Source organism: Dendropsophus ebraccatus, chromosome 6, assembly GCF_027789765.1.
Source record: "Dendropsophus ebraccatus isolate aDenEbr1 chromosome 6, aDenEbr1.pat, whole genome shotgun sequence".
Lineage (NCBI taxonomy): Eukaryota > Metazoa > Chordata > Amphibia > Anura > Hylidae > Dendropsophus > Dendropsophus ebraccatus.
In genome coordinates, this window is record NC_091459.1 from 133,455,061 (window position 1) to 133,467,645 (window position 12,585).

The 12,585-nt window shown below is 41.5% G+C and overlaps 1 long non-coding RNA gene across 1 annotated transcript in view; it reads right to left on the reverse strand.

The window, feature by feature from the left end:
* Positions 1 to 859: 859 nt before the first annotated feature.
* The window catches only part of LOC138795107 (uncharacterized), a 50,258-nt gene continuing 38,532 nt past the window's right edge, over positions 860 to 12,585 (reverse strand). The window contains exon 3 of the long non-coding RNA XR_011363569.1: positions 860 to 979. This is a non-coding gene — a long non-coding RNA (uncharacterized lncRNA). The remainder of the gene's footprint in view (positions 980 to 12,585) is intronic.

Sequence of the window (12,585 nt, forward strand, 5' to 3'; positions counted from 1 at the left end):
ACTGCCACCCTTCTCTGCAGATCCTCTCTAGCCCTTTCAAGTTAGGCCCAGTTCACAAAGAGCAAGAACGGCGGAATGCCGCCAGCCTCCGTGTCATAATGACACTTTATGGGAGGCGCGCACGCGGCATCTCTCAGGGTCTCTCCGCTCTGAAGAATGAACATGTTTATTCTTCAGCGCCGAGAGATGCAGTGCGCGCCTACCATAGAGTGTCATTATGACACGGAGGCTGGCGGTATTCCGCGGCGGACAATTCCGCCATTCTTGCTCTGTGTGAACGGGGCCTTAAATGGGAACCATCTGTAGACGCCATTGTCAGGTCTCTCCAGCGATGTTCCATTGGGGTCAAGTCAGGGCACTAGCTTGGCCAATCATGGACAGTCCCAGAGTCACTAGACCTCATTAGTAAATCAGCCAAATTGTCTGTTTTGAAGATAAACCAACTCTCCAGGTCCAGATTAGATTTGTCATTAAGAATATCTGGGTACTTTGCTCCATCAGATATCTCTTAACCCTGACCGCTGTTCCTGCCCAGCCACAGACTTTGACGGCAGGGGCGTACACCAAGGGAGAAGACGCAGTTTCGCCAATCCTCACCCGATAAGCAGGCAGGGGCGCTTTCAGGCATAAATCATGATCCAAACCTCCACCTGCTATGGTAGTCAGAATCAGGAGGTTTTATATCTGAGACCCTTGTACCCATCCTGTAAGCAGAATATTTGTCTTTGACAACTGGTCTAGAGGTAAGCGGGCCTTCCTGTAATACTGAGTACAAACTGCCCTATATTACCTTCAACACGCAAAACCTTCTATAATGACTTTTTTTATTTTAGTAGTTCAATTACCATGAATTGCTCCCTCTAAACAGATGCCATATCCATTAATCTAAACATCGCGGGTTGTGCCAGGTTTTCCCAATGTCACCTCTTCAGATGCCTGGCAGGCCAGCCGAGTCTTCACTGGAGCATACAGTATACACCTACAAGCAAAAAAAATAACAATAATTCATACTTACCATACAGTCCATGTGATGTCACTGATCATTTATCTTCGAAATGTAGTTATTTTTCCATTACTTTGAATATGTAACTCGAACAAACGTCATCTTTCTTTCTATCTATTAATTATCCCTGTCTATCGGAATTTGATCAGACTCCTTCTTTATGTAAAATATTTCCAAATTTCCTCATATCTCTACATGGATATTAATGTCCACATTAGGCCCCCAGTTCAAGAAGGACCTAATGTACAAGTTCTGGGGACTAGATTTCTAGAGGATTCAGGGATTTATTCTCATTACCGTGTTTTGAACCAGGAAGGATTTTTTTCCCCCTACTATTGGGGAATTGGCATCTACCTCAGAAGGGGGTTTTGGCTTTTTCTGGATCTATACAGTCTCGTACTGGTCTCGTACAGTACACTGGTGTAGAATGTGGGCATAATTATATTTAAATATGAGAAGGATTCATAGATAAATAGATAGCTAAGAGGCTAAACAGATCTCACAGCAGTACATACTTACCTAGTATGCTGCTTCTGTGATCTGGTATCCCATTCTCTGGCTCTCCCGTCCAGCCGCTGTATCTTCAGGCAGCCACCTCTTACAGAATTATTGACTGCCGGAGGGGGCAGAGCAGCCTGAAGACACGGCGGCTGGACGGTAGAGCCGGTGAGCGGGATGACTAATCACAGCAGCAGCTTACTAGGTAAGTAAGCACTGCATGTGTGATCTGAAAACTGACAGCACAAATATACGCATATCTCTGCTGTCAGTTTTTATGGCTGCAGAAACAATACAAAGATTGTTCGTGCAGCCCAACCACTCAGTTGATCATATCACGTAAAAGTACTGAAAATCTCGCTGATCTTAGGTCTAGGAGCACCTTTAGGCTACTGTATGTTCATACACTGAATGGCTGTTCACTCGGAATGGCCATTGTTTAATGCTACCTATGGCCGGAATTAATGATCATGATCCATAGCAACTACAGATGTGTAAATGGGTCCATAAAAAACAATGGGTACTATATAGTCCCCAATAATGGGTCTGTAATTGTGGACAATATTATATTCATGTGTGAAACGGGTCTTAGGTTTACATGCACCTCAGATAGCTAAAACTAAACTCAATGCAAAGTATGCAAGAGTGCTAAACACACAACTTTTTGGAAAATGCCCCCTGATGGGACTGCACATGGTTTTAATAGCAGACAAACAGTAATGACCATCTCTTAATTACAACAGTAACTTTTCCTCCTAATCGAAGCAGGAAATTAAAAAGTGGGGTTTTTTCGACATTCTACTTAATAAAACATTGCGGTCTGATCTCTACTAATAAAATACATATAAAACATAACTTTTCTACCTTCAGTTTTGATGGAGTGGATTTAATAATCCCGCACTTACTGTGGAACCTCGAAGAAGTTGCAGCCAGTAGTTCTGCCTGACGCTCAACATTTTCTTTTTCAAATTTGAAAATTCTTTCGTTTCATCCAAGAAGAACATCAATCTTTTTTAAGAACCATCTCTAGCTACTGCCAGGAGTGTCTCAGCAGGGAGCATTTTCATATTCTAAGTGGCCTATCTGTTATAAAGATAATGAAACCACGCTAGTCCTGATGCACAACAGCTGCTTAGTGTCCCTTCATTCCACCAGCCACTGGTAATTTGATTTTTGCTTCCCTTAGCAGATAGGGGTCAATGGTGTTCCTCTTCAGCCATTCACTAGCCATCAATCTACTATATCGTTTTCAATATCTTTTAGAATGTGGATATACTAGCCTAATATTTGCATTTTGGCTTTGTTCTTTTTTCTGGTTTACAAAAAAAAAAAATTTCCATCAATTTTCTCTTTTTAAATTAAGCAATTTTTTATTGAATTTTTTAAAATATTTTACTAAAAGGAGAACGAACAATAGTAGAGGATCTTCATTAACCTAGCATCTGACATTGTTTTCCTTGCCCTAAATAGCATATAAGCTACAACTACTGTATAAGCCCATTGTCTCCTAGGGCTAAATGTTCTACATAGCCCAAAACCGTAGACTAAGGGCCCTTTTACATGGGACGATTATCGTGCGGAAAATTGTTATATTGTTAGAATTTAAACGATAACTGTGCTGTGTAATTGAAGGCAACTTTCGAAAAATCGTTTGTGTGTCGTTGATCGTTAATTTAGATCTGACCCTAAAATCATCAATAATCATTCACTGTAATTCCACATCGTTCCTTCTTTTGCTGGGATCAGATGGAGTAAACGATCGTAGTAACGATCGCAACCGACTATCTTTCTGTGTAATATATCGAACAATTTCATGTTAAAGATAAACAATCTAATTTGCAATCATTTATCGTTAATCGTTATTCGTTAAAAATCGCTTCATCTAGTAGGACCCTAAGGGTCTTATTACACGGAAAGATTATCGCGCATGTAGAAAACAAGGGAACTCACCAATTTACTTGACTTTTTTATTTCAGTCCATATTTAGTGCAGCTCACACATCAGCTAGCATGCACCTGCAGTTAAGTACATCAACTCCTTCCACAGACACATGACAGCTGTTTCGCATGTTGGAACGTGCTTCACCAGGCTTGGTCTGGCAAAGCACATTCCAATATGCAAAACAACTGTCACAGGATGTCCAGGGTCAAATTAATGCAATGTTCCTCCTCGCTTTTAAGAGCCACAGCGCTTTTATTTTTCTACCTACAGGGCTGGTTGGGGTGTCATTTTTTGCAACATGATCTCTAGTTTTTATTAATATCATACTGGTGTAACAGAAAAATTTTGATCGCTTTTCATAAAAAATTTTCTGATAATTTATCAGAAAATGTATCAATTTATTAAATCAGCAATCCTGGTGTGCATGTTTTTTTGTTTTTATTTTCATTTACGCTGTCCACCGTGCGGGAACAATAATGTTATGTTTTAATAGATTAGACAATTCCGCACGCTACAATATGTAATATGTTTATTTATTTATTTTAGATTTTTATTTTTATGATGGGCAAGGGGCTATTTTAAACTTTTATTGGGAGGGGGTTTATAAGGGTTTTTTAATACTTTTAAAAACTTTTTATATTACACTTTTTTTTACTGTAACACATGCAATCTTAAGTGACTTACCCCTGCCCGTCAATACATGCGATCGGGACCCCCACAACATGGCTGTGGGGATCCTGATCACTGAGTACCTTAAATGCCGCTAAAGCTATTGATCGCAGCATTTAAGGGGTTAATGAGATGCAGCTATAGGATCGCAGCTGCCTCTCATTACCTACGGCCCTGGACACACTGCAGCGGTCCCGCACACATCTACAGCCCCTTCAGTCACAAATGTATATAAACATTCATACAGCATGGGGTATATGCAGTAGGAACGTATACATACGTATTACTGACAGGAAGGGGTTAACATTATATACTCCTTGTATATACTGTACTACCGCTATTACTGAAACTGAAAGAGCTCTTAAGACGTTGAATGAGAAGTTATAATCCAAGGATTCTTCACTATGTTCTTATTACTAGTTTTAAGATTATTGTACCCAAGATCATTATTACTATATTGGGTCCAACTCCTTATGACTTTGAGTGGTGAGGCTATGTTCACACGCTCTGTTCAAATAACAGACGTAAGTAGCGTTAAACAGCGGCCGTTGTGTAAAGGTGATTATTTCCTATTTTTAACTGGACATAGCTATTAAGCAGGATGGGTCTGTATACTTAAAAGGGAACAACTGTAAAATTTTTCTGGCGTCATAAAGCTATACAGATTTGTAATTTACTTCTAATTTCAAAATCTTCAGTTTTCCAGTACTTATCAGCTGCTGTATGTCCTGCAAGAAGGGGTATATTCTTTCCAGTCTGACACAGTACTCTCTATGCTGCCACCTCTGTCCATATCAGGAACTGTCAAGAGCAGCAGCAAATCCCCATAGAAAACCTCTCCTGCTCTGGACAGTTCCTGACATGGACAGTATCTCAGTATCTGCATGCACCAGTGCTTGTGATATGCAACTGTGGTGGGATCAGGGTTTGAGCAATCTTGCAGTTCCACATCATTGGCGACAGCAGAAGGGCAGTGCCACCCTGTACTGCTGAAAAGAAAAGAAGAAAGGAAAAAAAATAAAAATAAAAAATAAATATATATATATATATATATATATATATTCTCTGACAGAATAACCCTTAAATAGAGAATAGACAAACACACACACATTAAATCAGGATACTAGTAGGACACGCTCTGATTAGATTTTGTTCATCTTACACAAAAAAACAGCCCCTTTAAGTACTAGGTTTAAAAGTTAATTCAGCACCATGGCCAGAGCAGAAGCTTTACTATGGACTACGTCCTCCCCTATTACCAACAACTATGCACTAGAATGAGTTTAAGGGGTTCTCTGTTTTGGAAAATCTCTACTTGTTTGAAAACTCGCCAGATAAATGCAGATCAGAGAATATCCCCTGGGCTAAAGCTATGCACGGCACTGGTTCAGATTACTGCGCACATTGAATTTGGTGCTGACACCCAGCAAGCCCTCGGATCAGCTGTTCGGCTTCCCACACTTATATAGTGAAATGTAGTGGTGGCACCAGATAACTGTAGCTCAGCTCCCATTGACTTCCATTGGGGTTGAGGTCAGTTACCTTCAGCTTCTAGCCCTGATCACTATGTATGTGCAGATTGTCAGCACCCTGCCTATCATGGCTAAGCCATCAGATAGATATATATATATATATATATATATATATATATATATATGTAGAAAACCATTAGGGCTTTGTGCAACCTCGCATATTAGAGATGAGCAAAACTCAAGCATGCTCCATGCCTTCCCAACCCGAGCGTGCGGCATTAATTGACTGGTAACTAAAGAAGTTGGATGCAGCCCTAGGGAGTCCTAGAAAACATGGATACAGCCAACTTCTTCAGCCACCGGTAATCAAATGCTGGTTTTGGATGGACCAGACCATGCTCTAGTTGTGCTCATCTCTATCCTAGATTGCTCTATGATTTCACATCCTAGCCATATGGCATCACGCTCATTTATAAATAGATGTAATGCGATGTCTTGGCAATAGCACATAGTTTAATGGAGAAGTCTGGCCATAGCAAACTTTTGTCAGGCGGCAGGGGCAGGTGAGAAAATAACCATCAATGATGTCTTACCTCTGCCCATGCCCAAGATGCTCTGCCTGACCGACCCTGGGACTCCCGCTGGAAGGCATTTTCCCTTGAGTTGTGATGATGTCACGACTTGGGGGAAATGCCCAACCTGGCTCATGGACTGGCCAATCATCCAATCAGTGACTGCACCGTGCCCCCCCCCCCCCCCCCCCCCAGTCACCGACTTGCTGAGAGGGCAGTTGCGAAAAGAAGATCTCGGAGGCTGGCGGGGGTCCCGGAGCGGCGATACAGTGCTGGACAGGCAAGGGAACTGGTGAGAGCGTGGTTATTATGTCCCCTGCCCCTGCATTTTCCAAATATCATAGCAGCCCCTTTAAACCTTTGAGGACCAGGCCCAAAATGACCCAGTGGACCGCGCAAATTTTGATCTTAGTGTTTTCGTTTTTCCCTCCTCCCCTTCTAAGAGCTCTAGCACTCTCAGTTTTCTATCTACAAGCCATGTAAGAGCTTATTTGTTACAGGAATAGTTGTACTTTGTAATGGCGTCTTTCATTTTACCATAACATGTATGATGGAATCCCAAATATATTATTTATGAAGATATAAATAGGTGAAATCGTAAAAAAGAATGCAATATGGTAACATTTGGGGGGTTCCTGTGTCTACGTAATGCACTATATGGTAAAAGGGACATGATATTATTACTCTATAGGTCAGTCCGAACACAACCATATGCAGGTTACACAGATTCTCTAATGTTATATATATATATTTTTTTATGAAATCCTTTTTTTTGGCAATTAAATATTAATAAAATGGGCCTATTGTGACGCTTATAACGGTTTTATTTTTTCACCTACGGGGCTGTATGGGGTGTAATTTTTTCCGCCATGAGCTCTAGTTTTTATTAATACCATATTTGTGAAGATCGGACGTTTTGATCACTTTTTATAGATTTTTTTTAATATATAATGTAACATAAAATCGGTAATCTGCGCACTTTTTCCCCTCTTTTCATGTACGCCGTTCGCCGTTCGCAATGACACTTGTTATATTTTAATAAATCGGACAATTACGCACGCTACGGTATATTATATGTTTATTTATTTATTTATTTTTATATGTTTTATTTATATTATAGGAAAGGGGGGGTTATTTCAACTTTTATTGGGGGAGGGGCTTTGGGGTAGTGTAATAGTGTTCTTTTTTTTTACACATTTGAAGTCCCTTTGGGGGACTTCTACATACACTACTTTGATTTTTACACTGACCATTGCTATGTCATAGGCATAGCATTGATCAGTGTTATCGGCGATCTGCTCATTGAGCCTGCCTGTGCAGGCTCAGTGCAGCAGATCGCCGATCGGACCGCACAGAGGCAGGTGAGAGACCTCCGGCGGTCCGTTTCAACGATCGGGACCCCCACAGTCACACTGCGGGGGTCCCGATCGGTAAGTGACAGGGGACTCCCCCTGTCACTTGCACTTAAACGCCGCGGTCGCACCGCGGTCGCGGCGTTTAAGGGGCTAATGACACGCGGCAGCGCGATCGCTGCAGCGTGTCATTACCGGTGAGGTCCCGGCTGCTCACTGCAGCCGGCCCCCACCTCCTATGAAGCGCACTCCGCTTTGGAGCGCGCTTCATAGCCGGAGAAACACCCAGGACGTAGGGTTACGTCCAGGGTCGTCTGGGGACAGACTTCCATGACGTAACCCTACGTCCAGGGTCGTCTAGGGGTTAAAGGATCATATAATCATATAATGGACAAAACACCGTCCTGCTAAATGGTACATGTCAGTTAACCTTAAACATAGAAAAATAAACATTGCAAAATTGCAACGGCGCCTAAAATATATAGCAGAACACCATATGACGTTCAACCCCAAACCAACCCCATGGCCGTCTAAGCTTCATCTCTGATCTGGGTTTTCTTTTTGCTATACGGAGCCTTCATTATGCAGCCGGCACTGTACATGCAGGCCCGCCAGTCTTCTTGAACTGTCATTGCCTTTCTGATAACATTATCTGCCTCACACATGTTTACCTCAGGGATATTTAGCTAGTCATAATTGACTTTCGAACACAAACAAACCTACAGGCAATCCTTAATCCATATGGGTCCACTTCCTCTGGGAAACAAATAATTGCATGGACATTTAACCTCTTTGCTGCAATGCAGTATGTTGCAGGCCAGACTGGAGAAGAAGCATTTGAGGTTATTCCTTTTTTTTTTTTCCTATCAGAGTCTGGAGAGCAAGCGAAGATAGAGTCTCCACTGATGATCGGTAATAACGTGAAATACCTTCGATAACACATCCGAAAATCTTTAGAATTTGCATTAATTAAAATGTCTGGTTTATTGTAACTACCGGCTCATTAAGTCCGGCGCCAAACAACATCACGTACGAGAGAGAGAGAGAGATGCCTGATGTCTCCCCGGATCTCATTCACAACTCTCCACTCAAGACGTGCTAACACAAGTTCACGATGTCCTGGGAGAGATGAATTAGTATGGCCACCTCACTATCTGCACAAATCATAATTCACTTCATTAAAGTCTAAGCATTTCCCCCCTGAAGATTTAACACCGACAGACTGCGGAATGTTAATTGTAACTCTAAGAAAAAGGTAGAAGAGAAGGTGCGTCTGAAAATCCCAGCTCCTAAAAGGAAGAGATAACTCATATGTAACTATGGCTCGCCAAACGTTAGCCCACAGCCAACCAACCATCTCGGATGTGTATAGGGACCATCCCACTGTCCTACAATGGCCGATGTATGGGAAGAAGAATTTGATAAGTTGGACTTTAACTAGAGATGATCGAACAGAAGAAAATCTTAGGTTCTATAGAACTCGAACCTTGTTTAACCTTCCGCATTTGATTCCCAAGGCCTTCCCCGTCCGTGGTGAAGGAGGAGACAGCCCGGGTACTGCCTGCCTAGGTAATAGGCTGTATCCCGGAATTCCAGGCGGTACCCGGGCTGTCTCCTCCTCCCCCACAGACCGGGAAGGCATCAGGAAGTAAATGCGGAAGGTTCAACAAGGTTTGAGTTCTATAGAACCCAAGATTTTCCGCTGTTGTCTTTTTGACGTATGCCGAACCGGGGATGACAGAGGAGATAGCAGTCAGCAAGATAAGCTGAAGTATGTGGCCAGCTTAAAGGGATAGTCCCACAATTTAAAGGTATCCTCTATCTGTAGCAGGGACGGGGAACTTTAAGTCCTCCAGCTGTTGTAAAACTACCATTTCCATCAAGGTCGGATAGCCAAAGGCACATGGGAACTGTCTAGCCATGATGGGAATTGTAGTTTTCCAATAACTGGAGTGCCAATAACTAGAGTATAATTTGGTGACCAGTTGAGGTCTGATCAATGGGAAACTTCCCTGATAATAAGAAAAGAGGAGAAATGGCCCGCCCCCGGTGCTTCCCGCTGGGCTGGTGCTCGGGAATAGACCAGCGCCGTGCAATGTGAATCGAGCACCGGTTAAGAAAAAGGACGGTGTCGTCGGCATGTGTCGGTGCCAGTCTGTTATTGTAAAAAACCCAAAGGGATGTACCTAGTAGCAGATTCACTTTAAGCACCTATGGCAATGGGACCAAAAGTTCTAAAATGTTTTCTACCACATAATCCCCCTTATAAAATGTGAGTCCCAAGTTTATCATAGATTTGTAAAACTAAATTAAGACATTCAAAAAATCCAGGTTTATCTGTATTATTATAAATTACTTGTCCTTTTACATTGTACAGAGCACAGCTACATGCCGCTATAGAATCACAGGCTGTATGTGTATACTGTATATGGAGAGTGGGGAGGAGTGACCCACAGCCCCACTGTATTATAGGTGGCATTTGATAACCAGTTACTGCAGAAGTTGGATGCAGCCCTATGGATTCCTGGAAAACATGCACCATTCAATTCAAAGACATACACAATTGACTGAATGCAGACAGCCCGGATGTCCGTCACAGGCATCATCTCTAAAAGACACACTGCCTGTGCCGGAAGACAGAAGAGCAGAACTTTGCCAGGAAAGACTCTGTTCAAAGAAGCCCCCTGTGATTCAGTAAGAAAAGATGCCCCATGTGAGTCACTGAATGTAACTGCACTGTAATCACTTGTATTGTTTGCAGAACCTGTTTAGAGCTGGGATCTACATTTATATGGTAACTGTATAAGGTGATATTGGCTCCCAGTGTAACGTTCTCCCCCCCACTCTGTGACGCGGCTCCATTTATGCTAACAAAACGTCAAAAAACTACTCTTCCGGGGGCTATTTCAGTATAATTGGTGTAGAAGCATTTTGGCGGCAGATTTCGAGGATAGATTAAACCAAATTATTGATCTGTATATAAAGAGCGGTCCATTTATTATGCAGGTCCATGCGTTTGATATTCTACAATAAAGCGGTATTTGTATTACTTGGGTCTTCTGTACCTCCATTATGCTGTTTTGATCTGTTTTTTTCCGGATATATATGGTAGGTTACTGTCAGGAGCTGAAATCTAGTGATTTTTTAAACAAGTGTTAGACAGCAGCCAGCTGTGCTTGGGGAGGAGGCTGCAGATCCCTCTTGTGACTGTGCCATCTGTATCCCCACCGCCCAGATTTATATCAAATGCTCATGATTTGCCGTGTTCAAGCTAATAATATGATCTCGTCTGAAAAGCTCCTGTCACCCAATCTGGCTCCTAACAATAATAACCGAAAAATATATTTAGTGACTTACACGCAAAGACACAAGCGCCTACTACTAGATATACATATCCAAGGAAATTTTCTATTGCCGCATCTGAAAATAATATTCCTATAGGCTTCATTTTCTGAGCCATACAACTAGCTACTTTCTTGCAAAAAACAGTGCCACCCTTGTCCTCAGGTTGTGTGTGGTATTACACTTCAGCTCCAATCACTTCAATAGAACTGAGCTACAATACCACCCCAAAACTTAAGACAAGAGTGGCGCTGTTTCTGGAAGAAAGTAGCTGGGTTTTTCTATTTCCAAATAATCTTTTAGTATCAATTTTTCCCGTTAATTTTCAATCAAAAATACCTGATGGTTCACATATAGAAAAAAAAGGGTTTTACAGCGTTAGAAACTGTAGCTTATAGGGTTACTCTTTTTCTTTCAAATCAACTGGGTTTCAGAAAGTTATACAGATTTGTAATTTACTTCTATTTAAAAATCTCCAGTCTTTCATTACTTATCAGCGGCTGTATGTTCTGCAGAAAGTGGTGTATTCTTTCCAGTCTGACACAGTGCTCTCTGCTGCCACCTCTGTCCATGTCAGGAACTGTCCAGAGTAGTAGCAAATCCCCATAGAAAACCTCTCCTGCTCTGGACAGTTCCTGACATGGACAGAGGTGGCAGCAGAGAGCACTGTGCCAGACTGGAGAGAATACACCACTTCCTGCAGGACAAACAGCAGCTGATAAGTACTGGAAGACTTGAGGGTTGAGACTTGTAATTTCACGCATAACCTAATGCATAAGTCTAATGCATTTTTGAGCTTTATTTTAATCTGTATAAAAAGGGTATTGAGAGTTTAAAAATGCTCAAAAAAAAAACAAAAAAAACTTTGCAAATGTGAGGTATTTATAGACTGTGTGAACAATGCGCTATCAGGGGTGACTGAGTCTTATAAGAAGACTTTAGTAACAGTGTTGTATATAGTCTCCTGTGCCAACCACTGCCGGACATGTAGGACCCATTTCTCTATTTAAGAAAGAGGTTCTTAAGCAGCTGCAGCTTGTATTACACAGTCCTGCATCCCATCTGCTGCAAAACATTACATTACACACTTAGACTATGTTCACACGTTTTCAAATAACGTCCGCTCTTTGCAATAGACGTTCAAAAAAAAATTGTCACGATCATTATTTTGATCTCCGTGCAGACGACTGTCATTATATACATTGTGTGCATTGGGCGTCTGTCCATTGACTTCAGTGCATAGCATTGATGTCAATTAAATTGCAACAAAAACGGACGTCTTTTTAAATAGAAAAAGCGTACAACTTTTCTCGACATTGTGTGAACACAGACGTAATGTAAAGCGTAATGTAACTATGAAGCCTGCAGCTTACTGTATGAACTCCTCTGTGACTTGTAATTTTCTAATAGTTTACAGTAGGGGGCATCATGTCATATGTAATGCAAAGAGAATCAATACTAATAATCAATGTATTCCTGTGTGATACCTGGATGGTATTCACAATCTGGGACTCTCTTATGTAAAGGTCTGTGCATATATTTATTTGGTCTTTACACATACTTTTATTATTATTATTATTATTATTATTATTATTATTATTAGAGATAAGCGAGTAGTGAAATATTCGACTTTCGAGAATTCAAATCGAATAGGCACCGATATTCGACTATTCGAACGAGTATTCCATCCCATTATAGTCTATGGGAAAAAAATCTGCGGCACTTGGAAATCAAAA